Source organism: Trematomus bernacchii, unplaced genomic scaffold (assembly GCF_902827165.1).
Source record: "Trematomus bernacchii unplaced genomic scaffold, fTreBer1.1, whole genome shotgun sequence".
NCBI lineage: Eukaryota > Metazoa > Chordata > Actinopteri > Perciformes > Nototheniidae > Trematomus > Trematomus bernacchii.
In genome coordinates this window covers 167,600-181,068 of record NW_022987621.1, presented here as the reverse complement: position 1 = coordinate 181,068, position 13,469 = coordinate 167,600, and the positions used below count along the sequence as shown (strand labels likewise).

Here is a 13,469-nt window from a genome sequence, read left to right as displayed (position 1 = left end):
TCGATTAACCCCTTGACTGCCTCACAGTTCTCTGATGTTTTTAATGCTTCTCCGATCAGTAAATTAGATGTGAACTGTGCTTTTAATGCTGATGAGCTTATCTCCATGTTTGATTCGACATGCACACTAATACTGGATTCTGTTGCTCCTTTTACGCTTAGACGCACCAAAGTTCTATCAGAGCCGTGGCTCAATGACTGTACTCGTGCTCTCAGACGCGCTTGCAGGCGTGCAGAGAGAAAATGGAAAAAGGATAAACTCCATGTCTCCCTAGAAATCCTTCATGCTTGCCTTTCTGACTACCAGGCGGCAGTCAAAGCAGCCAAAACAGAGCATATTTCTCTGTTCATCTCCAAAAACAGCCATAAACCTCAGGTTCTCTTTAATGTCCTCAAGTCTATCATTAATCCCTGTGATGTTTCTTCTATTGTCCCATCGACTACACTCTGTGATAAGTTTCTTACATTTTTTATTGAAAAGGTATCTGCTCTTAGGCTAGCCCACACTAGTGCTACCCCAGATCCTGCTCCTTTTCTGTGCCCTGCTGTCCTCGACCACTTTGAGCCTGTATCCCTCTCTTCTCTCTCGGATGTAGTCAAGCACCTGCGGCCGACAAACTGCAACTCAGACAGCATTCCCTCTCGCCTTCTCCGAGATGTTTTTGATTCAGTTGGAGCAAGTATTTTATTACTTTTAAACACCTCTCTTACCTCAGGATGTGTCCCAGCTGCCTTCAAACATGCCGTGGTTAAACCACTCCTTAAAAAGAAAAATCTCGACCCCTCCATTCTCGCAAATTTTAGGCCCATCTCCCAGCTACCTTTTTTATCAAAAGCCCTGGAGCGAGTAGTCTACGCCCAGCTGCAGTCTTTTTTAACCATCCATGGAATCCATGAAAAGTTTCAGTCTGGCTTTAAACCCATGCACAGCACTGAAACAGCCCTTTTAAGAGTTTTTAATGATCTGCTCCTAGCCGCCGACTCAGGTAGCCCAGCTGTCTTGGTGCTGTTAGACCTGACAGCTGCCTTTGACACTGTGGACCATAGCATCCTGCTGTCACGGCTTGAACAGTCCGCTGGCATCACAGGCTCTGCCCTTGCATGGTTCAGGTCCTACCTGACAGACCATAGCTTCTCGGTACAGCTAGGTGCCTTCTCCTCTGCCAAAGCCCCTCTTACCTGTGGGGTTCCCCAAGGCTCGATTCTGGGCCCCATCCTTTTTCTACTGTACATACTGCCCCTAGGTTCAATACTCACAAAACATAACATTCCCTTCCACTGCTACGCCGACGATGTACAGATCTATCTGCCTCTCAAAGCAAATGTCACACACTCACTACAGCAGTTGATGGACTGCTTAGCAGAGATAAAATCCTGGCTGAGCAAAAACTTCCTCAACCTCAATGAGAGCAAGACCGAGGTCATCTTTTTTGGACCGCAACCTCCAGCCTCTCCGGTTGATATTCTGGGCTCTATCAAAAAAAACATCCTCCCCTCGGTCATGAACCTTGGAGTGACCTTCACTAGCACTTTTAAATTCGACAAGCAGGTCAGCACCGTAGTAAAATCCTGCTTTTTTAAAATAAGACTATTGGCCAAAACCAAGTCGTATTTATCTTTTAATGACTTAGAAAGGGTTATTAACGCCTCTGTAACCTCGAGACTGGACTATTGTAACGCTCTGTATGTGGGTATGGACCAGGCCTCAATTAAACGCTTACAGCTAGTCCAAAACGCTGCTGCACGTTTGCTGACTGGCCACAAAAAGCGCGACCACATCACCCCTATTCTGGCCTCACTACACTGGCTTCCAGTTCGGTTCAGAATTGATTTTAAAATCCTTTTATTTGTTTTTAAAGCACTAAATGGGCTGGCTCCGGCCTATATAGCTGAACTCCTCCAGCGCTACACCCCAGCCAGAGCTTTAAGGTCTGCTGACCAGCTGCTGCTGGTAGTGCCCAAGACCAGGCTAAAAACCAGAGGGCACCGAGCCTTCGCAGCAGCTGGCCCTAGGCTCTGGAACACTCTGCCCCTCCATGTGAGGTCGGCCCAGACCCTAGGGGTTTTTAAATCTAAACTAAAAACACACTTCTTCTCTCTGGCTTTCTAGTTAGAGCGGAGCACGACTCCTGACTTTTCCGTGTGTTTTATTTTTATTTTGTTTTTAAGATATATCTGTTGTAATTTATTGTCGTTTATTGTGATTTGTAGTAATGTGTTTTTATTACATGTACAGCACTTTGGCTTGACCAAAAATCGCTTTTAAATGTGCTATATAAATAAAACCTGATTTGATTTGATTTGATCATGTGAACCACTGCATATGTAACATTCGTTTCAAGTCTCTTTATGTTTTTAGCAAACACATTTTATAAGATGCAACTGAAATGTAATAAGAGTAAGAAATGTATGTTTCTCCTGCCGAATGTTACAGTAATCCTGGCCAAAGAAATTGCAATTCACAACATCATCAGCTAATTACAACACATGCTTCAATCTCTTGAAATGACACTGAAACAATATTAAAAAACAGTTTGTGTCCCTTTCTGTCGGGATATCTAATATTATCTGCATATATAATTATAATTTGTTTCACCGACCGACAGTATAAATCAGTTATTTGATTTACATAATTATGTGTGCGTCCTTTTCAATATGTATACAAAAACCTATTTAAAATCAAACAGCACAGAAGGCTGGTTTTATAAAGATGCAGCCTGAAATTAACCAACCTCTATTTTTTTGTTGTTAATCATTTGGCTTTGCATCCTTTCAGCTTAGATCATTGTAGCCATCGTATCACCTACAGTGCAGGTATGAGACAGTAATGAGGAACCTAGAAAAATGTGTTTGATATTTGGAGTGTTTCTTATTGGCTCTACATGTAAATAAAAAGCTACAAAGCCTTTCAAATAAGATGGAATCAGCTCCGGAGCGAATAAAAGGATTAATCTCAGAATCCACTGATGCAACATAATGTATAAAGATTGGAAAATGTCAAACATATTTCGTCTGTATATATCCAGGTAATGAAAAGGTGCTTAATGAGTTACCTTCCAACATTATCTAAGATAAGGGGGGGGGGGGGGTGCTGCTACCATAGATTCCCTTCTAGATAGTCGAGGGTCCAGGAGCAGACACATATCGTTCGTCTCTGCCACCCTGAGGGCCTCCTCCATCTCCAGGAAAAATAATGCACATTTCCTGAAGTATAAATCCTGTAGATGAATGAACCGTTTTCAACTTTAACTTTATTGTCCCAGAGGGGCAATTGTTCTTGCAGACAGGTAAAACACAGAACACACAATCACACGGACCTATGTACATGGAACGTGATGAAATACATATAACACAACCTCAACTCTCTGTCAAAATGTTCACTTTAACTGAGACACGGCATTAGCTCCCAATTTAATTCATCCATTATTGAAACCTTCGTCCCAAGGCAGATAGCAGCACTGACAGGAAGAGGAATGAAAGGCCGTCTGCATCGTAACGTGGACAGAAACCATACTGCAGAAAGAACAGGTCCACAAGAGAGTCCTGTGATGGACAGATAGACAGAGCGAGAGACAGGAAGTGGTAAAAGGAACACATGGCCGTAATACATCTTTCAGCTTGTAACAGACACAAACACAGGCACTCTGGGGAAATGGCATGTGACATTAGAGAAAAGCCAAGAAGGACAGAAAGGAAGACAAAACGCTGCGAACTCGCCCTCTCACAGAGACAAAATGATCAATTGTATGACCATAATGTTAACTGTAGAAATCTTCAGTCATGTCTACTCCTTCGTATTCAACACTACACAAATAATGAGCCTAACCCTTAACCTCATTTTCATCACATTTTGCAACTACTAAACACTTTTCACCATCTGTCAACATATCTTTAATCCTTCACTGAAAAAACTGAAACGTTGACTATTTTTTATTTAAACTTAATATGATTGCTTTTAACTAACCGAATACAGTTATGTGAAATCTGTTGACAAAATACATTTAATAAAAGTCAATGTTTCAGTTTTTTCAGTGTTCTTCCGTTTCTGTGTGTGTGTGTGTGTGTGTGTGTGTGTGTGTGTGTGTGTGTGTGTGTGTGTGTGTGTGTGTGTGTGTGTGTGTGTGTGTGTGCGTGTGTGTGTGTGTGTGTGTTTGTGTGTTTTTCAGGTAGGTTAGTGTAGTCAAGCACAAACACATACTAGTGAAGTCCTTCCTCAGCAGATTTATCATGCATTCAACACATCATCTAATCAGCATTTTAACCTCAAGCCTATTAATATTACACAGTGCTTCTGTATGTAATTAAAAGAGCTGTTTGTGAATATTTTAGATCGTCTCAAGAAGCACAAAAGCAAGGACCAACGGTCATAATTCTAAAGTATATCTTTTAAACCATCGCCTTGTAAACACAACTGAATCTGAGAGCTAAAAGCATTTATAAAGATATAGTAAAAGCTCTTATAGGTCAATAAATCATGAATATATGATCTATTAGTCTGGGAATAAAGGAAGTGATGTATGAATAATACATCTGTTTACTCTGCTCTCGTGCTGGTTTATTTTTCCATTCTGTTTGTGTGCAGTTGATGCCCGAAGACTATAGTCTCCATTGGAGACTTCTGAGGTCCCAATGTGTGTGTGTGGTGCAGTGGGTTTTGCGTTGGTGTTTCGGATCAGGGGGTCACAGGTTCAAATCCCACTGCAGTCAGCATGTCGTTGTGTCCCTGAGACACTTCACCCCAAAGTGCTCCTGTGGGGATTGCCCACAGTGTTGAGTATGTAAGTCGCTTTGGATAAAAGCGTCTAACAAGTAACATGGTGTGTGTGTGTGTGTGTGTGTGTGTGTGTGTGTGTGTGTGTGTGTGTGTGTGATACACAGTATGTGAATGATAAATGAGACCTGGAGGTTATAATTCTTGGATCCATCTTGTCCAGATTTGTCCATAAATCGCTGTCCCAGTGCCCATGAGCAAGAAAAGCCGTAATGATTGAGTAGATGTAGCTTGGGATGGGGAAAAACAATTAATTGGATGAAAGGAATTGGAAAATGGAAAAGCATGCTCGAGTGCCTGCATCTCTATAGAGGCTGGAGCAGTTTTGAACACATATTCTAATGCGATGCAGCGTGAGCAGACCAAATATGTAAAGTGAGTTTTAATATCAGGAAGATGTATGTAGATGTTGTCTTGTGTCAAATGTAACAATGAGGAGACGAGCATTCAAATGTCTTCTTCTCTGGTGAAGAACATGCACATGTAAGAATGGGTTTATTTCATCATCATTCCTCAATATTCTATGTAAAAAATCCATCCTGAGAGTGATGAGTTTGGAGCCTAGACGCCACACTCAAACTGAATCTGCTGTTTCAACATTTCAAACGTGAGATGTTTGATTGGATAACATTCTGATGTAGATCTTTGAGGTGTATTCATTTGGACAAATAAGTGTCTAGAAGTGGGAAGTAGTGAAGTATAAATACTTTGTTACTGTACTCAAGTAGATTTTTCTGGTATCAGTACTTTACTCCACTATTTATTTTTCTGACAACTTATTACTTTTACTCCTACACACAAATAGCTGTACTTTCTGTATAAACACGAGTATCTGTACTGCTACTTTAGTGAAGGGTATGTGTACTTTTGCTATCTCTGTATCTCAAATCTCCAATTTTCAAAACCACAAACAGAAATACTTTTGAAACCTGTGTTTGACATGATCCTATTGTGTCTGTTATTTTGCACCTATTGCATGCAATAGTTGTGTATAGGAAAGCATTGTGCATGTTTGTTGCCTGTGGGTTCCATGCATGGCCTCTCTGCACTGACCAGAGCTGAGCCTGATCCTGGGCTGGACATAAAACAACAAATGGTAAATAATGTATGACTACTAGCTGGACTGGAACAGGCTTCAACTTGATAAAAGGCCATTTAAACTCAAACATGATTACATTTACCCTGGGCATGATAATGAAATGTATCTGACTTTCTGCTGAGGTAATTGAATTGTATTGACAGAATCTTAATCAGTTGATTGCTAATGAGAACCTCCAATATGGCCGCCAGAGGCTGAGTAATACCCTTTTATGAATCATTGCCAAAATAAAATCTGTTCTAAATGCAACTACTGCGCTGCTAGTTTAAGGCGAGCTGAGTCAGCCGGGGTTAACTGTCAGAGCTGAACACACACTCACACACTCACACTCACACTCACACACTGCTGCACCCTGATGGCACCAGGCTGTGCTGCTGCGGTTCTATTCTAACTCTGTAATTGGTGCGAAGGCAGCAGCCTTCTCAGCCCGAGTGGCATTAAAGACACACGTCTGCAAATCGCCACAGCAACAGCACTGGGGAGGAAGTGGCATGATGCAACACGTGTTATCCAAAGTTAGATCCAGTCAGTGATGCAAGAGGAAGGTGCTGCTGGCTGGAAGCTGTGAGGAGAGACAGTGATTCATGTTGTTTTCTCAGGAACAGGGACCTGCTGATCGGGAGCACTGACTGCCTGTTATAGAGAGTAACTAAGTACTTAGAAGACTTCAACTTAAAAATAATATTTCAATGTTTTGCTACTTTTACTCCACTACAATTATTTAATAGCTTTAGTTACTTCACAGATGTGGATGAATGATGTGAAACATAATCAAGTGTTAAATCAGACTTTAGTTCCACCTGGAGTAAATTCACAAGCTACCCTGCAGTATACAAAGTCATTCAAACTAGCTGCACCTTTACCAGCTTTGAGAACACTTTCATGATCAATCATTATAAAACATATCATATATATTATTCTGAAATGGACCAATCTGCACAATGACTACTTTTACTGTCGCGACTTTAAGTAGATTTTGATAATAATACTTTTGTACTTCTAATTGAGTAACATTTGAATGCAGGACTTTTACTGTAACAGAGTATTCCTACACTCTGGTACTTCTACTTTTACTTAAGTACAAGATCTGAGTACTTCTACTTTTACTCAAGAACAAGATCTGAGTACTTCTACTTTTACTCAAGTACAACATCTGAGTATTTCTACTTTTACTCAAGTACAACATCTGAGTACTTCTACTTTTACTCAAGAACAAGATCTGAGTACTTCTCCCACCTCCTAAAGAAGGTCAAGCTTGCACCCTTTTGTGGTGTTGAAAGTACTTCATTTGAATGAAGTGTGCAACACGAACACATACAAGTGGGGGAGGAACTACTTTTTAACAGGTATAGATAATATATAAAAGGGCGTTGCGCTGCACTGAAACATTGGGAGGGGTACAGGTCAAGAAGCAAACACACTCAATGCAACATATTTAAATCAGCTTTTGCAACTTTCATCAGGAATAGTATCCAATAAACTTTGCCCCTGAACTGTGCTTTCCTTTAATGCATCAAAACGAGAGGTTTCACCCTGATCCCCTCAGCCCTCTAGAGAAAAGACCATGGAGGAGGATGTGGGTTGACTCGACAATATTCACACACGTTGTTAATCTCAGACTTCCGCAGGCTCCACCTATGCAACTCCACTTTACCTCCAAATCATTCTAAATTCAATATACATGAAGTTCAGTTCAGTGCCTCATGCAGAGTCAGATGAAGTCATTGAGAAGAGAGAGCTATCTTCACCTTAAAATACTTTCATGTTTTTTCTACACTTCATAGAGCTCAGTATGTTTTATTGCTCCACATGAGCACTTTACACAAATGAGGCTGTTGAACTTGTGGTTGAAACATTCATTTTGGCAAACCAACTACACACTTTAGCCCACACCGGCTTCATCAAAGAAGTGAACAGCGATGAGTCAGTGTAATAATGGGGGGGGGGGGGAGCTGACAGGAAAAGAGACATTATCTACAGAGGCTATACTGGTCAATGTTAGTGTGGAATAGGATACATTTCACATGTATGGTGAAAAGCTTCACACTGTATTGTACACAGTTCCTTGCAGAAGGAGTTTCTCTACCACACTCAATTGTTTAGACTGGATGGATGGATGGATGGATGGATGGATGGGTGGGTGGATGGATGGATGATGGATGGATGATGGATGGATGGATGGATGATGGATGGATGGATGGATGGATGGGTGGTGGATGGATGGATGGATGATGGATGGATGGATGATGGATGGATGGATGGATGATGGATGGATGGATGGATGATGGATGATGGATGGATGGATGGATGGGTGGGTGGATGGATGGATGGATGGGTGGGTGGATGTTCCAAATGTTCACTTACAGAGTAATGAGCAATTTCCCAGAGTGCAAACGGCAGACTGACTATTAAGTGATGAATAGAAGACGACAGAGTGAGGTGAAGACAGACTGCATGCTGGGAGAACAGCTTCATCTGTGACCCACAGGCTGCAAGTGGATAGAAAAATAAACCACTACAATTCTGAAGGACGTCATAAATCAGGGATAGAATTAACAGTTAAACGAAAAGAAGCTACTGTCTTCATAGCTGGCCCAAGTTGATTTCCTTTTTCAGAATTATATACTAAACCCTTTCAACAAACACAGTGCTTTCTCTAAAAAATAAATGACGAAAAATAGACTTAATATGGCATTTGTGAAGGACAGTTTGCACTTGTAGGCTTTTGCTGACAAAATAAGAAACTCATATTTTTCATAACTACAAATGCATGTTCAAGATCTTTATTTTAAATTCTAGTTAAGATTCCATCATAATAATCCATATTGATGGCCACAGCTTTAAAGAAAGCAAAGGATCCTTCATTTTAAGAAGAGAAAAGTGTTGACTATGCTATCTCAGAGTCTCATTTCATTTGTGGCTTATCTTAGTCAAGCATTTCAATGTGAAATGAAGAATATGACAAATATATTTCATGCAGGCAGGAGAAGAGGTGGGGCTATTCTTAAATATGCTACTGTCGGGGGGCTTCTTCCATTACAGTAAATCATATGTTATGAATTCATTTTGTATAATACTCTGAATAAATACTCTAAATGATCCAAAACTGTCAAACAAATATAGTACATTAAAAGTACAATATTGGCCTACAAAAATGTATAAAAAGTATAAAATGTAATACTTAAGTGAGAGTAATTAGAAATGTGTACTCAAGGACAGTATTTGAGTAATTTAACTGTGTTATTCCACCAAAGAGTGCAAGTAAATTAAATAAAACCAATGTGAGCTTGTAATCACAACCATGAGGTTCCCCCTGAAGCATGGGCGGTGGAGAGATGGAGACATAAGTCTGCACCATAGACTGTACAAGGAAAATGTCCAAAGTGAGACATGTACTCCTCACAGTGTTCAAGGACTGTCTCCTGGCCCTATCTGTCTAATGAGTATGCATGATTGATTGCTCGTCTCCTGTTTAATTACATCACACATACACCTGTGGGTTGCCATCACTGAGAGCTAGTCTAAAATAGTGATGCTAACATGCTAATTGCGATTAGCATCAACATTTCTACAAAGTGCATCAATATAGTACAGTGTCGAGGATACACTTGACACTTGTTTCCTTCTGCTCTGAGAAATAAGTACTAAAACAGAGGGCCTGTCTGTGCAGGGACCTTAGGAGCCAGCTCCACCAGGTGGCGTCACCTCCACAACCAATTATACAACCAAAAGGCTACATTTAGCCTATGGCAGCGGTTCCCAACCTGTGGGCCGCGGTCCACGAAAGCATTGCAAGTGGGCCGCCAAATAATTTATTTTCCTTTTTCTTTACAGGCTGAAGACACACACATGGACATAACAAATACATATAGGAGATGACATTCCCATCTCAGAGTCAGACAACAACAAAACAAAAACAGAAGAAATAAAGATACAGTCAGTAGGATCACTTCAACATTTCACAAACAAAAATAGGTTGACAACCAAATGCCACCAAAAAAACAACATGGCAAGCATATTTATTGTTCCTTTAATCCCACTCTTCGTTAGAGCTAATTATTTCCCATTTCTTGGCGTGTTGAGCCACCCTTTGATTTTTAGGCAATAATCTTTTCCAAAAGAAATTGTATTTTTAATCTACTCTTCAAACACCTTAAATTAAGATTACTCCTTGATTGACTTTTAAAAATATGTATTTTAGCCAGCAGAATAGTTGTATTTATTAACTTGGTGCGGTCTTCATTTAAAAGCCCAAATAAAATATTAAAGGGTGAAAATGTAAATTCAATATTTGCCGCCAAATAATTTGCAAAACATTATGATTTGTGTGGAAACATTTCATTATTAAGATTCTTTTTTATTTTAACCTCTTTTCCTTTCTCGTTCTTGATCCTCCTTAGCAACGGCCATTATAGTCCTTGACAACACACTCTCACTCCATAAACGTCCAGGAGCGACGCTTGGTCAGGGTCCCGAGGCGTGCAGTTGGGACGCTCCTAGGCTCCTTCAGCTTCATAAACAGACGCAAATAGCTTTCAACTGATTGCAATGTATTCCCATCTGCGGCGGGATTTGACGCTCATGGAAGCACGGCATCTGTTTGTGTCGGAGGCTTTTAAAGGCAATGTGAGCGTCCACTCCCATTAGATAACGGAGAATTGTACACCCGGAAGTAAGTATTCCCCTTACTGTCGATTGATTTGACAGTGATATCTCCACTACTCATCAACTCAAAAACACCAGATTATCCTTGTTAATTACACAACATTGATAGGTTTTAGTGTGTGTACAATGCTTTTGTCACGTTTTCCCCTTCAATTCTGAGAAACAAGTAGTTTTCTATGAGTTTTGGATGGCCGAAGACATTACATTACCCACAATCCTCTGTAGCAACCATAGACTGTATATTGCAGCAGGCAACAGCTTCGGTTCATGTTAATTTACAAACTCTTCAACTACAACCGTAGTTATATTTAAAAACATGTTAGAAGGCCTCACAAAATACTTTAATGTAAATTAAAATGTAAATGTGAAGGAATGTGTGTATATTAACTGTGGGTTTTTCTCTGGAAGTTTTTCCTTGTACGCTGTGAGGGTCAAAGGACAGATGATGCCGTTTTTCTCATACTGATATTCCGCTATGCACGCTGGGATTTGGTGTTTATGCGATGTGAAATCCGAAAACATTTAAAAAAAAATTAAATAATACATTATTCCGAGTGTGCTTGCTTTTCTCTTTGAAAGTCATCACATAACGGCATTGTAATACACGTTTCGGCTGCATTAAATATTACATATCTGCCGTAGTTAACTCTATTTATAGAGCCCTGATGACAAGACTTCTAGACAAACAGGAACTGCCGCCAAAACTGAAAACTTGACGTGGATCTTAAATATATCAGCAATTAAACAACATCTTATATTTCTTTTCACACAATACGTCTCCTTGCAGTATCAACACTAATTCGGCTGACTTTTATATTTGATCCAATTGGTAGATAGGCTGTATTTACACCATAACGGTGCACAGCTGATAGAAAGGGATACCTACTGGTTAAAGCACGTTATTGCATTTTATAATTGTATTATTAGATATTAATAGGATCCCTATAAAGTATATTCTTTACTCCTCGTTATTCTCTACTAGTAGTTCATTAAAGACTGTATATAATGACTATTTTGCACATCCCATTCAAGATTTCAAGATTTTCTAAGGTTTATTGACATTAAAGACTGTATATAATGACTATTTTGCACATCCCTTTCAAGATTTCAAGATTTTCTAAGGTTTATTGACATATCATATTATACACAACTACGGTGTAGTTATGCAATGAATGAAAAACTTGGGTCGCAGGTTCCTCAACAGTGCATTACAAGACATCTATCAATATGTGTGTACCTCCATCATTACATTGTCATATTCTGCACATTTCTTATACTATCTACATACATCTTATAAGAGTATAATCCATATGTATAATATCAGTTAAAATAAGTGCTTAAACATAGTTAACATTGCAGGAAAGCAATATATTAGACGTTAAGTACTTTGTCAGGCTTAATATTTATCTGTAGATACAAATTTCACTGTGTGTGCTGTGTGCTCTGCATCACTGCATGTGTGACCATCAAAGAGGGTTTCATCCCTCCATATTCATCTTCTATACCCGCAAAGTTTATTCAAAAGAAGACCTTAATCTAAAGTATTCTTTAATGTTTAAATAAAGCCTTATTAGTTTGTCTGTTTTGCACATCCTCCTATTAATATCTAATAATACAATTATAAAATGCAATAATGTGCTTTAACCAGTAGGTGTCCCTTTCTATCAGCTGTGCACCGTTATGGCGTAAATACAGCCTATCTACCAATTGGATCAAATATAAAAGTCAGCCGAATTAGTGTTGATACTGCAAGGAGACGTATTGTGTGAAAAGAAATGTAAGATGTTGTTTAATTGCTTATATATTTAAGAACCACGTCAAGTTTTCAGTTTTGGCGGCAGTTCCTGTTTGTCTAGAAGTCTTGTCATGAGGGCTCTATAAATAGAGTTAACTACGGCAGATATGTCATATTTAATGCCGCCGAAACGTATATTACAATGCCGTTATGTGATGACTTTCAAAGAGAAAAGCAAGCACACTCGGAATAATGTATTATTTAATTTTTTTTAAATGTTTTCGGATTTCACATCGCATAAACACCAAATCCCAGCGTGCATAGCGGAATATCAGTATGAGAAAAACGGCATCATCTGTCCTTTGACCCTCACATCGTACAAGGAAAAATTTCCAGAGAAAAACCCACAGTTAATATACACACATTCCTTCACATTTAACCTGTTAAGCCCTGAGCCTGTTTTTCAGGTCTCAGGCTCGAAAATGACATTCCCAGAACAAATGACCATATCTTCCCTTCTAAAAGGGTTAAATTAATAATCTTTTTTCTCAAAGTAATGATAAACCTGTGAGTTGGATGTAGAAAAGTCAGAATCAATATAGATGTTTTTTATTTTAAAGAAAATTCAGATTTTACATAGTAAAAAACTGTAAATTATAGTGTCCGTCCAAAAATTCTTTTTTACTTATAGTGAAAACCACCCTTGGATGATGGGTTCATAAACTAAAAGCTTTAGGAATCCAAACTACAACATATAATAAGTACCCTGCATCAAGATTGATGCGAAACAAGTGGCATTTGACCTTTTTAGAGAGATTTAGCAAAAAGAAACCACTTCTGGGGTCATTTGGGTGGATTTTCCATATCTCTGGCTTCCCTTGCTCGATTTTGATGGTTGACACCTCTTTCTGACTGTTAGAGCCAATAGAATCGAAGGGGGAGTCCCCCACACACACACGTTTTGAAGAGAAAAGGTGGGGGCTTCGCGCATGTAATTTTCCATCAGAGTGGACCTATCTCTAGCTTTGACATCTGGAAACGGAAAAGCAGTTTTAATGCTTATGGATTATCAGAAATCATTTCAAAGGGACACAGACACATTAGATTAACCTATGGATTAACTTCAGCCGCGTTTTTATCGTTTTAATGCCATTGAAGACCACTTTGGAGAGACTACAGAGCCAAGGTAAAAATGTTAGC

General features: G+C 39.4%; 1 protein-coding gene across 1 annotated transcript in view; it reads right to left on the bottom strand.

The window, feature by feature from the left end:
- The window catches only part of LOC117484322 (sodium/calcium exchanger 2-like), a 289,186-nt gene that overhangs the window by 213,331 nt on the left and 62,386 nt on the right, over positions 1-13,469 (bottom strand). The window lies entirely within an intron of this gene.